This window comes from Miniopterus schreibersii, assembly GCF_964146895.1.
Source record: "Miniopterus schreibersii genome assembly, chromosome: 11".
Lineage (NCBI taxonomy): Eukaryota > Metazoa > Chordata > Mammalia > Chiroptera > Miniopteridae > Miniopterus > Miniopterus schreibersii.
This window is the reverse complement of record NC_138111.1, coordinates 60,051,751-60,067,687: the sequence shown is the minus strand read 5'-3', so window position 1 is coordinate 60,067,687 and position 15,937 is coordinate 60,051,751.

Sequence of the window (15,937 nt, the reverse complement as noted above, 5' to 3'; positions counted from 1 at the left end):
CGTGGATAGAACTTCCCATCCATATTTACTGTGATGGATATAGATACAGATATAGATTCTAGTTAGTAATATCTCCATTTTCATCCCCATGGTCAATCTCCTCTTGGCTTTCATCCCATAAATGATCTGGGTTTTCACTTTTTCTCCAGATCTAGAGTAAGTTGGGTTAAACACCACCCATCAATTTTATGGTTTAGAAGGTGCAAAGTCCTCTTCAGTAGTTCTGCAAATTCAAGGGCACATTTTCAGGGCTTCCTCAGTCTCTTGGCTCTTGTTTCTACTCATGCAAACGTTCCTCTTCATTGCATACATCCTGATGAAAAATCAAATGTTTGCTTTGATTTATATGCAAACACATACACAGGCACGTAACCTTACATACACAGATACACACACAGACACACACACAGACACATTTACAAGTGAGGTAGCTTTATCATTTGGAAAGGAAGAAACATCTCAAAAATGCAAGTAACTTCCAAAAATTTTGGCATCATTGTTCTTAAAAGTCTTATCCTACATCATGGAATTTTACTGACCTTCCTCTGCAGTCTGCTTAACCTCTGTGCATCATGGAGAGCCTGCTTGTCACTTCTGACTTTTCTATTCTCTCTCTACTTTATTTCTAGTAAAAACCATCAGTATTCTTGTCTCATGCAAAGCAGATTTGTCCTTTCAGTTGACATGGTGAGTAGTCTACAGCCCCAATCATGGGGATGTAGAAAGGATTGAGGAGGTGGGAATGAAGGCAATACTTTTTACCTTCCATCCGAAGTCTTAGCTTTTCTGTCTTCTCATGTTTGTATACAGAAGGACGTTCCTGGAGTTGTAACACCTCTGGCATCTCTGTCACCCCCGTTCATTTCACCTCTGGGAGGAGTTACTTGTCTGATTGATGTCTGAAAAAATAAACAATGTGATTGTCTCAGCTTCTTTCTTCTGCATCTCTTTGACCTGTCTGTAGAGAGAGACATCTATTTAAACATACTATGAGCATATCACGCACTGCTCAGTATCTGACTTTTCCACTTAACATTAGATTAGGGTTCTTTAAAGAGCTCTCTTTAACTCTGAACTTTTTTAAAGCAACAAAGCATGAAATGTGAGGAACCAATAGTATATCAAATATCACCATACCTGCAAAAGCTGATAAACATCTGTATGTTTTTCTATAGGATGTGACATGTTTTCTTTCATGGTATATGTTATTACCGAATCATGTATAAATTAATATATACCCATATCCTTCTTTGGGAAAGGAAATGAATATATTTACTATGTACCTACATATTTACTTTTACCATTTCTATTTTTGTTTCTTTGATTTTAATTTTTTATTTATTTTTGCCTTCTTTCTCTAACATGCTGTTTTTGTGAAGTCAATTAGAAAAAGAATGCATAAAGATAGACAGGTGTTTGCCTTGGGTTTGGGAAAAATTATTCATGTTTGAAATGATTGACACACCAAGGTTCTGGATCAAGCAGCCAAGAGAGGGATTCAGATAATTTAGTGTATCATGACCTAGGCAGGCTATCCCTAAAGGTGCATCTGGGAGATCCAAAGGAATAAGCAGCAGGAGTGGGAGGCAAGATTATGTGCAAACCCAGTCCTGTACAAGATCAGAGAAAATGGACTTTAGAGCTGACAACAGGGTAGGAGAACCAGTGGTTTATACCACACTGCAGAAAGAAAGTGGTGAGCTCAGACTTGATCCAGATCTGTCCCTTACTGAGAAGAGTCCAGTAGAACATGTCATGGTTGGAATAGGAGTCTCCAGATGGTGATAAATGTAAGCTAGAGGGCTTTAGGGTTCCTCATGGTCTATCAGGTTTGAGACTACTTGCTGGCTAGTAATGAGAGATAATGGGAATTATCTAGTTGATAAGAATTCTGGGCTGGGATGTATCGAGAGGGTTGTCAGTGTTCCCATTGAGAGGGCTAAGTTCCATTTAGCCAGAGTGCAAATCAGGAGCTGAGGTTGAAGTACCAGTTCCTTCCATGATCAGCTACTTCACCCCATGAAGTAGAGGCAAGGCTGAGGCCCAGTGACTCTGACGTGCACACCTAGGATTCACCCTGGGCACATGACATTCTGTGACTGCAAAAACCTTGTTCTTATACTTGGAAGTTTAACTTTGCTTATCCATAACTCTATTATTCCTGTTTCATTCCTCTTTATCTTGAATATTATGATTACTTTTCTACAAGTTTACATTTTAAAAATAAAGTGGGGTGTGGAGGTGTAAGTACTTAAGGTATTTTAAAAGTAAAAATTCAAATGTACCCAAACAAAAATAAGCCATTTTAATGAAAAGCACCTAAAATCCAAAGCACCAGGTTATATGGAAACAAAATGGAATCTTCTTCTGATCCCATCAGTAGCGAGGGGCTTATAGTGAAGCATTCTTTTGTGTTAATCTTAACTATAAATGTTCAAATTGTAAGCAGTCTGAAGACAATTTGAAAAATACACACATTGGACTATATTTTAATATTTGATGCCCATCAGAATAAATATTAATTTTTCTACACTTCTTTTTTTTGTTTTGTTAATCCTCACCCTAGGGTATTTTTTCTATTGATTTTTAGAAAAAGTGGAAGGGAGGAGGGTGGAGAGTGAGAGAAAAACATATCGATGTGAGTGAGACATATCAATTGGTTGGGATCAAACCTGCAACTCAGGTACCCTTGACTGGGAATTGAACCTGTTGCCCTTCAGTGCGAGGGACGATGCTCTAACCACTGAGAAACATTGGCCAGGGCTAATTTTTCTACACTTTTGATGAATATGCCATTTGATCGTTCTAACCATCCTTAGATCTTTTCTTTTGTTCATATCCACTCATTCCTTAAAGATTTTAAAAGCTTGTTCACTGTCTCTCACCAACATTTCTTCTATCATAAATCTTGAACATTTCAGTATCCAGAGAGAAGGTGCTTCCAATAAGCTATCCTCTGAGCTATTAGAACACCTAATTTCCAATGATTTTTCTCTTGCACTCCACCCTATCTACCCACACTGAGGGTCAGAGTGGACTGTTTTCCAGTACTGATAACTCCGTCTCTTCCATAACCCCAGTTTCCAACACACAATTTCCAGCTTCAACAGCCATCTTTCCATCTTCCACTAATGTACTCAAATCTAACAGCTCTTCAACCCCACTGCTGCTTTCAAGCCATTTGACTGTTTCCAACTTCTACTCTTTTTGATCACTCCTTAGCCTCACTTTCCTCTTCCTCTGGCTAACATTACCAGCCCCAGCTGGCATTAAGATCACTTTTTTGCTTACATTCTCAATTCCTTTGTCTTTCCTTTTCTCCCTCTGTCACCCTCATCTAGTTACATTTAAATTCTAGTCTAGTCTCAGCTGTAACTGACACAGATAAGTATGAATAGAAAAAAAGTCACACAACCCTGTTTTCTGGTTTCACCTTAAATTCATGGCAGATACGTCCTGTGTAGGTATCTCTTAGGCAAATATTTTGTACTTCCTCCTATTTTCACCTTCAAGTCTCCAACACCTCCATCTCCCTCCTTATACTTTTTGTTTTTTCTTTATTAGTTAATGGTTTACTAAGGAAATAAAACAAATGACATTATTTATATTCCTTTTCATGGCCAGTGCTTCTTTTTGCACTGAAATCCACTCTTCAGCATTTAAGACATCTATTTTTTTTCTCTTTCCCATTTTACCACATCTTCTCTTTTTTCCTGCTCCATTTCCGTTAATATTCATGTGCAGTAATAACTCCCATTAAAATATTGTTGTTCTCCATTCTGTGTGCCCTCTCTCCATTTTTTAACTCTCTTGTTTAGTAAAACATTCTTTGTTCATGTCACTCAAAAAGGCATTCACATTTACCTTTCCCTAACAAATGGTCTTAGGCATCAGTGGCATTACCTTTGCCAGATTTGGTCAAGTCTCAGTCTTCATCTTGCTTTTTCTGTCAGTAGCCCTGGACAGAGCTGATAACTCTTCTTCAAACACCTTTTCATTTGATTTCTTAATAGTTCTCATAGTTTTCCTCCTACCTCACCTACTTAGTTGATCTCATCTAATCTAGTGGTATAAATTAAATACTTTACCATTATAGTTTCTGATACAACCATTCCTCTAAATTATAGACTCATATTTAATTGTCTGTTTATATCCCCACCTGGATGTATAATGGGCAGATTTAAATGCCTGGAAATGGACTCTTGATTCCCATCCATTTCCTAAATAATCTATTCCTCCTATAATCTGTCTATCTCTGTAAGTACTAACTCCTCAAGAAACTATCTCAATTTCTAAGGACAAAATAACTTGAGTTATCTATCTTGCCCTACGATCCTCAACCAAGTGGCAAACCCTGTTGACCCCAGATTTGAAAGAAATCTGGAACCTGGCTTCTTCCATTGCTTTTACTACTGTTAACCCTATTCTAAGTCAAATTCCTAACACATACACACACAGGCTCATTTATCGTAGTCCCTCCTTATTCACAGTTTTGCTTTCCTCAGTTTCAGTTACCTACTATCAACCATGGTCTGAAATATAAAATGGAAAATTCCAGAAATAAGCAATTCATAAGTTGTAATTGCATGCCATTCTTTCCCTTCTGCCCTGGAAGTGAATCATCCCTTTGTCTAGCCATCACACTGCATACCCTATCTGCCCATTAGTCACTTAGTACCTGGCTTGTTATCACATTGACTATGATGATTTCACAGTGTTTGTGTTCCAGTAACCTGGATAGTGGCCCAGTGTTGTATCACAATGCCCATGTCATTTCACTCACTTCATCTATGTCATCACAAGAAGAAGGGTGAGTGTAGGACATGAAGATATATTGAGAGAGACCACATTCACATAACTATTATTACAATACATTGTTATAATCTGTTTTATTAGTTAATATCTTACTGTGCCTAATTTATAAATTGAACTTTATCATAGATATGTATGTATAGGAAAGTACATAGTGCATATCGAGTTCAGTATTATCCCTGGTTTCAGGCAGCCACTGGAGGTCTTGGAACATATCCCCTTGGATAATAGTGTACTATTATATGTATGCATGTATAAGTGTATGTATGTATGTATCTGTAGAACTCTACTTTCCATATACACATATGCAAAATTTCAGTGGCTGCAAGATATACAACTAATTTTACGAATGTAATTATTGAGGTTGTTAGAGTCTGTAGTCATATAAATTAATAATCATAGATCAGCCTATTATATATACTTAAGGAATAAGTATGATTTTTTCGCTAAGACTTATATGTTTCCCTATTAAGTCACAAACAGAGAAGTACTGGTCTGCGAATCAGAAAAATTATTTCTAGCAGTGCTATTAACAAGTTGTGTAATCCAGATATATTTGCTCCCACCACCTTACCTCAGTTTTCTTAGCCACGAAATAGGGACTGAAGTATATTCATCTTTTTTCATTACAAAATTTGGGTCTTTATAATAACAGAAGGAAAATATTTTGAGAAACTAAAAGAAGAAATAACTCAAGATACAGCTTAAAATTTTTATTACACAAGCACTGGGAATCATAGAGAAAATAATTCTGTTTCTCACAATTTAGTACCACAACTGAATGCCCAAATAAGTGAACTTATATAGTATTTATCCTGCCACACAAACACAGAGTAAAATGCAATCTCACCCAGTGAATGGGACCCAAAAAAATGGGGGAGGAAGAGAACTATTTGAAGATTATTAATATCAAAGAGTTAGTTTTGTCATTTTACAGAGTTGAGTTATTGGATTAAACTTGTGGCTGTTTTATGTAGTTTTGGCAGAAAGTGATGTGTCAGAATTTTTACATCTGAGATACCTTCTCTTTTAAGCTGACTGGAAGCATCAATCATAGGTAAAATTTTCCTGCTGATCTCTTTTCTCTCATTATCAAAAAAGAGGAACTTATATGTGATTTTTCAATAGAAATAGGTGTAGAAGAAAGGCAGTTTATTTCAAAGACACTTTAAAGCTGCCTGAATTTCTGTTTAACTTTGAAAACAAACTTAAACCGATATTCTGAATTCTGTTAGCAATCACAACTGCATAAGTCTCCGTTACCATTCCTTATACCTTGAGTTAGGTGTTCAAACATGACTCCTTCCAAAGTATGATGCCACTTATTTTGGGGTTCAATTCTGCAGACTCCGGCAGAAAAGTCAACTTTTTTATGGACTTACCAGGTTCTCAGCACTATTCTATTTTGGCACTTTGTGTTCACAGTTTATCTCGTATATAATCATCATGGTAATTATTTGCAATAGGTGTTACATTTCCCATTTAACAAATGAGTTTATTATGGAGGCTTAGAGAAATTAAATGACTTGCCCAAGGTTATTCAGCTAATAAATAGATTTAGGAATCAAGCTTACATCTTTTTCTTTCAAAGTCTGAACTCTTTGGCATAACCTATTTGTATTTAGGATTCGTTTTTGAAAATTATGAAATGAATTTAGCCCAAATTTAGATACATACTTGTAGTCACTAGTTTTAAATTGAAAAACGAAAACAGGGAAGAAAAAAAAAGAGAAGAAAAGAAGAAATCTACCCAAATTAGTGAGATATAATACAAGTGGCTTAAAGTGAAAATCAGAGGACATTCTTTTTGGCCTCAACTGTCTCACTAAGTATCTCTGTCACCTGGGACACCACTTGAGACTTGAGTTTTTCATCTGTAACATGAGGATGTTGAACTTGGTGATCTTTACATCCTTTCTAGCATAAAAATATGTTTTTGAGTGGGAACTAGTTGAAGTGCATTTTCCTCTTTTCAAAGTCATATTAGTAATGCAACCAAAGGGGAGGAAAAAGGGTAACAGAACCACATGCCATGCTTTTATGTACGTGCTCATTAAATCCCTACAACCAACCTGTGTGCCAGGTGTTTTAACCCCATTTTACTGAAGGGAAAAGACTCAGAGAAATGAAGCAGTTCACCGAAGTTCACTACCAAGATACAAGACCTTAGGAATGTGTGAAAAGTTTGGAGAAAAACCACTTTTATCATTCTGTAAAACAAATTAGGTGCTTTGAAAGCCTCTGTTTACTTAAATTTGACTAATCTGATCACAAAAAGTTAAGTAAATATGGGCTGTAATATATATAGCATTTTATTATATAGATTTCATGTGAAGAGAGAATATTTATGCTATGATCATCTATTGAGGGAAAGAAATTTTGCTCTAGCATGTTTCCAATGTTTGTAAATGCCCAAATCTTGGTTTTCAAGCTGATAAACCAAATTTATTATGTTAAATATTTGTTCAAAATATGTACCTTAATTAGCTCATTTCAAGGTAATATGGAGGAGAGGAGCTGCTGTTCCTTACAATTTAAGCATGCATTCTTGTTGAAGTCAGAACAGAATTCTAGGAGGAGAATAAAGCCAGGTGGAGTTTGGAGAGGTAGGCAGGGGAAGACCTTACAGGGCCTCTCATGAGGATTTTTATCTTTTTCTTAAGTATAATAGGACATGCTTGAAGGTCACATGGTCCAGGTTGCAATCCAAAAAGATTGTGTAAACTGCTGCAGTAAGGAGAATGGATTGTTGCAGAGCAAGAGAGGGGCAGGTGAACGAGTTATGATGGTATTGCAGTAAACCAGGTAAGAGAAAAAGTGACTTACATTAGGGAGGCAGCTGTGGAGATGGAGTGAGATGGATTGACTTGACAAGTGTATAGGAGGTGAAACTGGCAGAACTTGGATATAGATAATGAGGAAAGAAAGGTAATGAGGAATAACTCCTAGGTTTTTCTCATATGCAACTGAATGATAGATCTCTAAATGGACCAGGTTGGGAGGTTGATTGTAGTGGGAAATGGATGTTGTAATCAATATATTGCGGAGTGTAGTGCTTTGCAGCTGAAATTTCTTCTAAAGAATGCTTTCTGATATATCCTCTTGTTAATGCTACTGTCCTCCTTAGAACACAAAATTCTCCAAAAGAGACTGAGTATAATACACATAATGAGGTATATTTGAGAGAAAAAGTATTTTGATAACTTACTATTCTCTATTTCAGACTAGCATTTGTAGTTTCCCCTTAATAGGCTTGTCACAAATGTGATATCCCATTTATTGAGAATAACTAACAGCTGGTGTTTCTGAGGAATGAGAGAAACACAGGTGCCTTTGACTTGATTAGAAACATTAAACATACATGATTATCAATTAGGGTCTTTGATCAAAGTAGTTACTCAGAAGGAGAAAGTTAGGTATTTGGGAGTTGTATTTAAGTGTAGCATTATTTACCCTTTAGCTTCCAAATGGCCAAGGAAATGTGTCATCTTCCACATGTCTGTCTTGCTTAACCAGTGATTTCTTTTTGGGTGGAATATTCATCAAACTTTTTTTTTTTTTTTTTTTGCAGTGGGCCTTAGATGGTATGAGCACTTTAGTGATATCCAAAATGAGAAAAATCTGGTATATATAAAACTGTTTATATGAAATTACTGACTAGAGGGTATTCACTATTTCTGGCATGGTCCTTTATTTAATCTCTCAGTAATTTCCATTTGAAATTGGGCCTCTAAGAGATTGACCTAAACTTCTTATTGGAAACACACCCAAGCTCATTTTACATGCTGTAAGTGTGTCATTAGGACAGTGAATTTTTTTTTTTGGGGGGGGGGGAGGGACAGTGAATATTTAATGAGCAGGTCATATGCTATGTGCCTTTCAAGTATTACCACATTTTCTTCCCACAAGAATCCTCTAAGGCAGGTGATATTGTTCTAGCCATTTCACACAAGAAGCAAAGCACTGTTGATTATGGATAACTGTGGGTCATTACTTTGTACCTCACTATAGCCAAAATATCTAATAAGGGGGAGAAAGACATAGAGGAAATGGAGAAAAGAGAAAAGAAGGAAAGGAATTTCCTCAGTTATTTTCAGAATGTGAAAGTGCTTTCTGTTGCAAACACCTACCAGGAATCATAGCTCTTGATATATTGGGTTGTTATTTTCATAACAACCTAGTTGAGAGGTTTATTCTGCTCTTCTGTTGATATTGGAAGAACGTACTCCATAAATGACCAGAGAAAGGCAAAGAATGGAGAACCCAGGCATCTTTCTGTGTTCAAAGGTGGTCTAGTTAAGTGAATCCACAGAGGATCCATTTAACTAAGAAAATCTACCTAATATATTCATGGAAGTAAATCATTCTTCTGGGATGCAAAAGCATGTTTGTAATGTTCTCTAAAACTATACTTCTTCCTATTCTAGAGTTCTCCCCAAAGCCATGCAAACCTTTAAAAAAAAAAGTCAATTATAGTTGACATGCAATATTATATTAGTTTTAGTTATAGAACATAGTGATCAGACATTTATATAACTTACAAAGTGATCTCCCTGATAAGTCTATTAACCAACTGGCACCATACATAGTACTTACAGTATTTTTTTGAATACATTCCCTGTGCTGTACTTCATGTCCCCATGACTGTGTTGTAACTGCCATTTTGTAATTCTTAATCCCTCTCCCTTTTTATACAGCCTCCCACCCCACTCCCATCTGGCAGCCGTCAAAATGTTCTCTGTACCTTCCAGTTTATTTCTATTTTGTTCATTTTGTTCTTTAGATTCCACATACAAGTGAAATCATATGGTATTTGTCTTTCTTTGTCTGACTTACTTCACTTAACATAAAAACTCCATCCATGTTGTCACAGATGTCAAGATTTCATTATTTTTATTGACTGAGTAATATTTCATTGAATATATGCACCACATCTTTATCCAGTCGTCTTTCAGTGGAAACTTAGGCCATGAGAACCTTGATTATATTTCACTTTCCTTTCAAAGTCCTGTTTCCTTGGCCTCTTAACCATAGTCAGATGCTTGGTTAAGCTGTGGGCTGTGCCGTGCATGTCATGTCCTGCGCTCATATGCACATGAGGGGAGCCAGAGGAAGAGTGTTTTGTTTTATCCTTTTTAAATGCAGTTTTCATTCAGCATTATTTTGTTTTAGTTGCAGGTGTACAGTAGAGTGGTTAGACAGCCTGAAAAGCATTTTTAAGCTGAAATTAAGTGTAAACTTGGGAAGGTAGAAAAGGAGCAAAAGAAACACTAGGTAGAAGAGCAGGGAGAGGGTAGTGGGGTCTGGGGAAGACTTTATTCAAGCTTAGATTTGTGTGACTTTGCCAGACAAATGTAGCATTTTATTATTTTTTAAAAAATTTTCTAATTTTTTGGTTAATCCTCACTGGAGGATATTTTTTTTCCTTTATTTTTAGAGAGAATGGGAGAGAGGGAGGGAGGGGAGGGAGAGAGAGAGAAAGAAAAAGGAAGAAGCATTGATGTGAGAGAGACACGTTGATTGGTTGCCTCCTGCATGTGCCCCAACCAGGGCCAGGGATCAAACCTGTGGCCCCTTCTGTGCGTGGGCCAACATTCTAACCACTGAGCAACACCGGCAAGGGTCAAATGTAGTGTTGTAAATCACCAAACTAAAATACTTTTATATTTCTAGTTCACCCCTTGTTGCATTTGGGGAATTATATTTCATGTATTTCTCAAGACATCACAAACATGCTGATTTGGCAGACATATGACAGGAGCCATAGATCTGCATTTTAAACAGAATCTTTCAAGTGATTCAGATATGCACCAGAGTTTGAGACTCAGTTGTCTAAAGAAGTCCTCCTGTATGTCTGCTGTGCATCTTCCTTAAGGAACAATAGTCTGCCATGCCTCAGAAATACAAGGGGTTTAAGTAGCAGAAAATAGCTTGTCTACATGAATAGTCACAGAGGTGTAAATTTCCAGTGAGTTGTACTTAGAGCTGACTTCCTTCTCATTTTCATTAGGACAAAACTCTTCATGCAAAAAAATAAAAAACATAAGGCCCAGCCTTTTTGCTGTATAAGCTGTTAACAATCTGAAGCATAGTCTGCCTCCTGGAAGTTAAAATTTACAAGGAGATCAGAAAATCAGGTCGGGAGGAAGGTGGGAAATGAAAGCATGTTCATAAAGCAGCTCAAGATTTTAAATTGTAGAAGGCCATTCACTCAGATACAATGTTTTATTTTTATCTCCTCGGAATATTTGGATCTGACCAGTGTGCCTGATGGCTTCTGTCCCCTCTCTCCCTGTGTAGCTGTGGCTGCCTTTAAAGGGAAATGCTTATGTAAAGAAGACAAGTGTGGGAAGGCATGTATCAGCTTAACAGACCAAGGAGCTCTGCAATTCCACCCACTGCTGCTTTCCCAGAGGAAGCTCCCGAGAGTCGCTCGTCTAGGGAGATGTCTGGTGCTTTATAATGCTTCCTCAGCCCTTTCTGATGTGATAATTTCATCCTGATAGCTTAATTTTATTAGATCATAGGAGCACAGTCTGAGAATGTGAAAACAGTTAAAGGGAAAGAGAAACTTTCAAAGTAGATGTTTAATGTAGGGTTTAAAAAAATAAAGAAGAATCCGGGTGGGGGGAAGAAAAGCTTAAATCTAAAGCCTTACAAAGTAAAAGATTATTTAGGCAGCTAGCTTTCCCTTTCTCTCTGTAAGTAAAATATTCATGAATTCTCCCACGCTAGTATTGTTTGCTAGATGCAATCAAAAACTCTTATGTAGAGCTGAAGTCTTTGAAAAGTGCACTGTTATACCTTACAATGCTTCAAGAAAATCCATGAAATCGGCATTGCAAGGCACTGTCTCTTACTGTAACAACAGTGCTTCACAAATTTCAGGAGAAGGAGCAATGATCTTCACTTTCTATAATGTTATTCATAACCAGATTCCCGGGGTGGGTAGCTGGCTGCCATAAGGGCTGAGGATTCTGTGTAGCCCTCATGGGAGGAGAAAGCATTGGAAGGGGGCAAATAATCACTCAGGGTCTAGTCAGTATCAGTGCCCTGTAATTCAAACCAGGAAACATTTGGTGGACTAGAGAGCAGATGTATCTTTTCATGAGGCAGAAAGACAACTCCAAAGATATGCTGCTTCAAAAGACAGCTCACACTCTATAGGTGAAGACTCACACAATCTCTTTGAGCAACCACAAAGGTTCTTTCTTTCATGTGTCCCATCCATGTTTCTGTGCTTTTATTGACCTCTGCATTCATGGACGTATGTTTCTATTCATTTAGAGCAGGGGTGGGGAACCTTTTTTATGCCAAGGGGCATTTGGATATTTATAACATAACTCGTGGGCCATACAAAATTATCAACTTAAAAATTAGCTGTGAAAAAAGCTCCTAGACTTGGTGAATTTCGAGTCCTGCCTGTGGTTGCCTTGGCAGGGCCAGACCAAATGATTTCATGGGCCATATAAGGCCTATGGGTCAGGCGTTCCCCACCCCTGATTTAGAGAGCACTTTAGAATGTCCACCACATTCTGTGCACCGTGCACCAGAAACACAGGATGGATAAGATCCCCCCACCCCTCAAAACACCCTCACAGTTAAATAGGACAGATTGAGATATTTATGGTTAAAAATGGTACATTGAAATTATTTATCTCAGGTTGACCTCAAAAAAGGCGAAAGAAAGGATGAGTAGTAACTAATATAGAAATAGCCAGAAAATAGACTCATGAGTAGGGAGGTCTAAGAAACCACCCATTTTATGTGAATGACCCTCAAGAAACTCAAGGTTTAAATTGTAAGGAGAGGTTGGAATTCTGTTTAAGAAGCAGTTACAACATCAGAAGTTCCTCCTTCATATCCCACAGCCAGAGGATGGCCTTTCTTCCTCCAGATGGAATAAATAGGAGGTTTAGTCTCTGGTGTGAGATAGATACTAGGGGATCTCTGTACTGTAAAACACAAGGAACAGTAAAGAGCAGGGTTCCCTACTGAAAACACTGGGTGTTAGTACAAAATTATATGCTGAAAGTTGAGACCTCCATCCTCTTGCTGTTTTCCTCTATCAGCTCCCTGGACAGCGATGGCTAGGTGTATACCTTCCAGCCAGATCTTGGAAAAATGTTTTCTACCGCATTTACCAACCTGAATGAACTGACATGGGGATTCTCTTATTTAAAAAAATAAACAAGCAAACACTAGTTCAGCCACTTCAGTGTGCAATAAAGACCATCATCTACAAGCCCTATCCATAGCACTGATTACCATTCAGTTATTTATTTCCACACTCTAACATGTGAAGAAAGAGCGAAGCATCAGATTAGAAGGAAATCTCTAATAGGAAAAGGCCAAAACAAAAAAATAGAAAAAGCATGTGGGGAACATAGTCTCTGTGGGAGAAAAATAATTCTAAAATAAAAGTATTCCTTAATAAAACTGAGGTATAAGAGGCCATTGCCGCCATTAGTGGCAGTGGTGTGTGGGGAGGGAACTACAAGGTTTCTCAGGTGGTGCCGAAAGCAGCCAGGTTGTTACTGTAAATCTGTACTATGCAGTGCAGTAGCCACTAGCCACATGAAGCTATTACGATAAAATTAATAAATCAGTTTTATCGTATAATGGATTTACGATAAAATTAAAAAATCAGTTCCTCAGTTACACTAGCTACCTTTGAAGGGCTAGGTGGCTACCATATTGGGCAGTGCAGATAGAACATTTCATCTTTTCGGAAGTTCTATTGGACATGCTGTTCTAAAGGGAAGCTTCTTGAACTGGAAACAAAGATTGGGAGAACCTTTCATCCTAAATGTTTGGCAAATACAATAGCGACAGCAGTAACAAAATGATGGAAGAAAACTAAAGAGAGCAACTTTTGTTCAAGGGGTTACAGAGGAGACATTTTGCCTGAGTTGTGTGTTGACAAATTAGAAATGGGGTAGGAGAAAGTCCTGATTTTGAGATCAGGCAGGTCTTATGTCCTGTCAGGCTTTGGTCCTAGTGCCCTTTCCTGTGATTCAGGGTTTAAAGAAACTACAGAAGCAGAAATAAATGCTCCAGGGAGGAGATGCAGGCCTAGGAAATCTGAGAAGAAAAGGGGACATTTAATGTTAAAAAAATTCTTAGCAGTTGGGCCAGTGGAAGCAGAAATGAAATACTGTCAGATGGATATTAGGGAAGTGTAAAAAGACCACTGGAGGGTGCGGATGGTGTGACAAATATTGAAAAGGTGGAGCCGAATGTCTTTGGCTTAGTTACTCTTCACAGAATCATGTTCCCTCTGTTTCTGTCCATTATATATTTGGCATTTCATTAAAACATAAATTCACATCTGCATGCTAGAAAACTGTTTTAAAGTACAGTGGAAAAATAGGAAAATGTTGCTCCTGCTCATTATGTTCAAAATCAGTAAAACCTCATGTGTCCATAGAGCCACTGTTTTCTGGCTAATGAGCCATAAAAAAGAACATAGGAAAGACTAGAAGGACACTTGTCAGATGGAATTGAAATAATTAAGGTAGAAAAGAGATGAGAAGATGAGACACATGAGTCAGCATCAAGTTTCAAAAATAAAACACAAAAATTGGGGTCTTCCTAAATGCTTGCTTATCACAAGTATGTGTCATTTCTTATTCGTAACCATTGTGAATAAGAACAAGTTAAAAAATGAAAGCAGAAAGGCATTCACCATCTTATTTCTTACACAACAGAAAGGTTATTGATAATAGTAGTTTAATTTTAAGACTTGTTATTTATGATACTAATAAATTCAGCATATTTGCAATTCATATTAGCACCATTCTGGATATTGGCATTGTTATTTCTTAACTATAAAAGGTGGGTGTCATTGGTCTTATTAGAGAACGTCTGTTGCAGAACTCATTAATTTATTAAGGACATGTTTTTTGAGTACTTACCAAGAACTGCATTTCTAAGCCATAATGACACACAACACTACCTAAGACAAACTAGTTGTTCATAATTGGATATAAATAGAGAGGTATTTTACCATTAAGAATGTGCATATGTGTGAGTATGTGTAGAGAGATAATTCAACTATTCCTGGTAGTAAAGATAAAGAAAATTTACTAAACTATTTTTCAGTTACAGGCACTATATATTATTTAATCACCCTTGAGAAAGAACTATAATTTTTCCTTTGAGTATCCGATGAAGGTGAGCCTGTATCTATTCAATGGTGGGTAAGGGGTATAACTAGAAACTAAAATATAAAAGTATTGAAATATGTCTTGAACTAATAATTTATTTAGTCCAGTTACCTAGGAATACTATTTTTATTCAACAAATATTTATGCTCACTTACCAAGTGCCCAGCTCCATTCCATAAGCTGCAAAACAAAGTAAACTCAGTAGCTATTCTCAATATACCAATGGGAGAACTAAGATAAAACACAAGTAAGTGGATACTATGTAAGGTAGTCCTATGTATTCTGATGAAAAACAAAGCAAGCCCAGGGACTTTCTGTGGGAGTTAGGAATATGGAGCAGGGTGAGACTCCACCCACATTTTCTACATTTCCAAGCTGATTGGAGTATATAATAAAGTGTTACTGGCTTTCTTCCATCATTCCTGTGCTGCTGGACAACACAGCCTTCCCTTGGGTAGTTCATAGCAGTGAGACAGATTCTTCTCTTAACATGAGACTTCTTAGGTACAAAGTTACATTATACGGGATGAGTAGTAATAAGGTGTTGTACACTGAAAATATTTTAAGAGGGCAGATCTCATGTTAAGTGTTCTTAACACAGATACAGGCACATGCACACAACCACAGACACCCCTCCCCCCAAAAAAACACACAGCAAAGGGACCCCAGGAAACTTTTGGAGGTGATGGATATTTATTACCTTGATTGTCGTGAAGGTAACTTTATGTATATGTATGTCTAGACTTACCAAATTTTATATATCATGTGCAGCTTTTTGTACACCAGTTGTACTTCAGTAAAACAGTAAATAAGTGAATACATACATATATACATACATAAATAAGGAATCTTCTTGAGCTGCATTGTCAGAAGAACTCCTGGGTGGTCGCCAACAATCACCTCTGGTTGCCCCCTCAGTGGTCTTCTGCCATGTCCTTCTAAAACTGTATGACCCT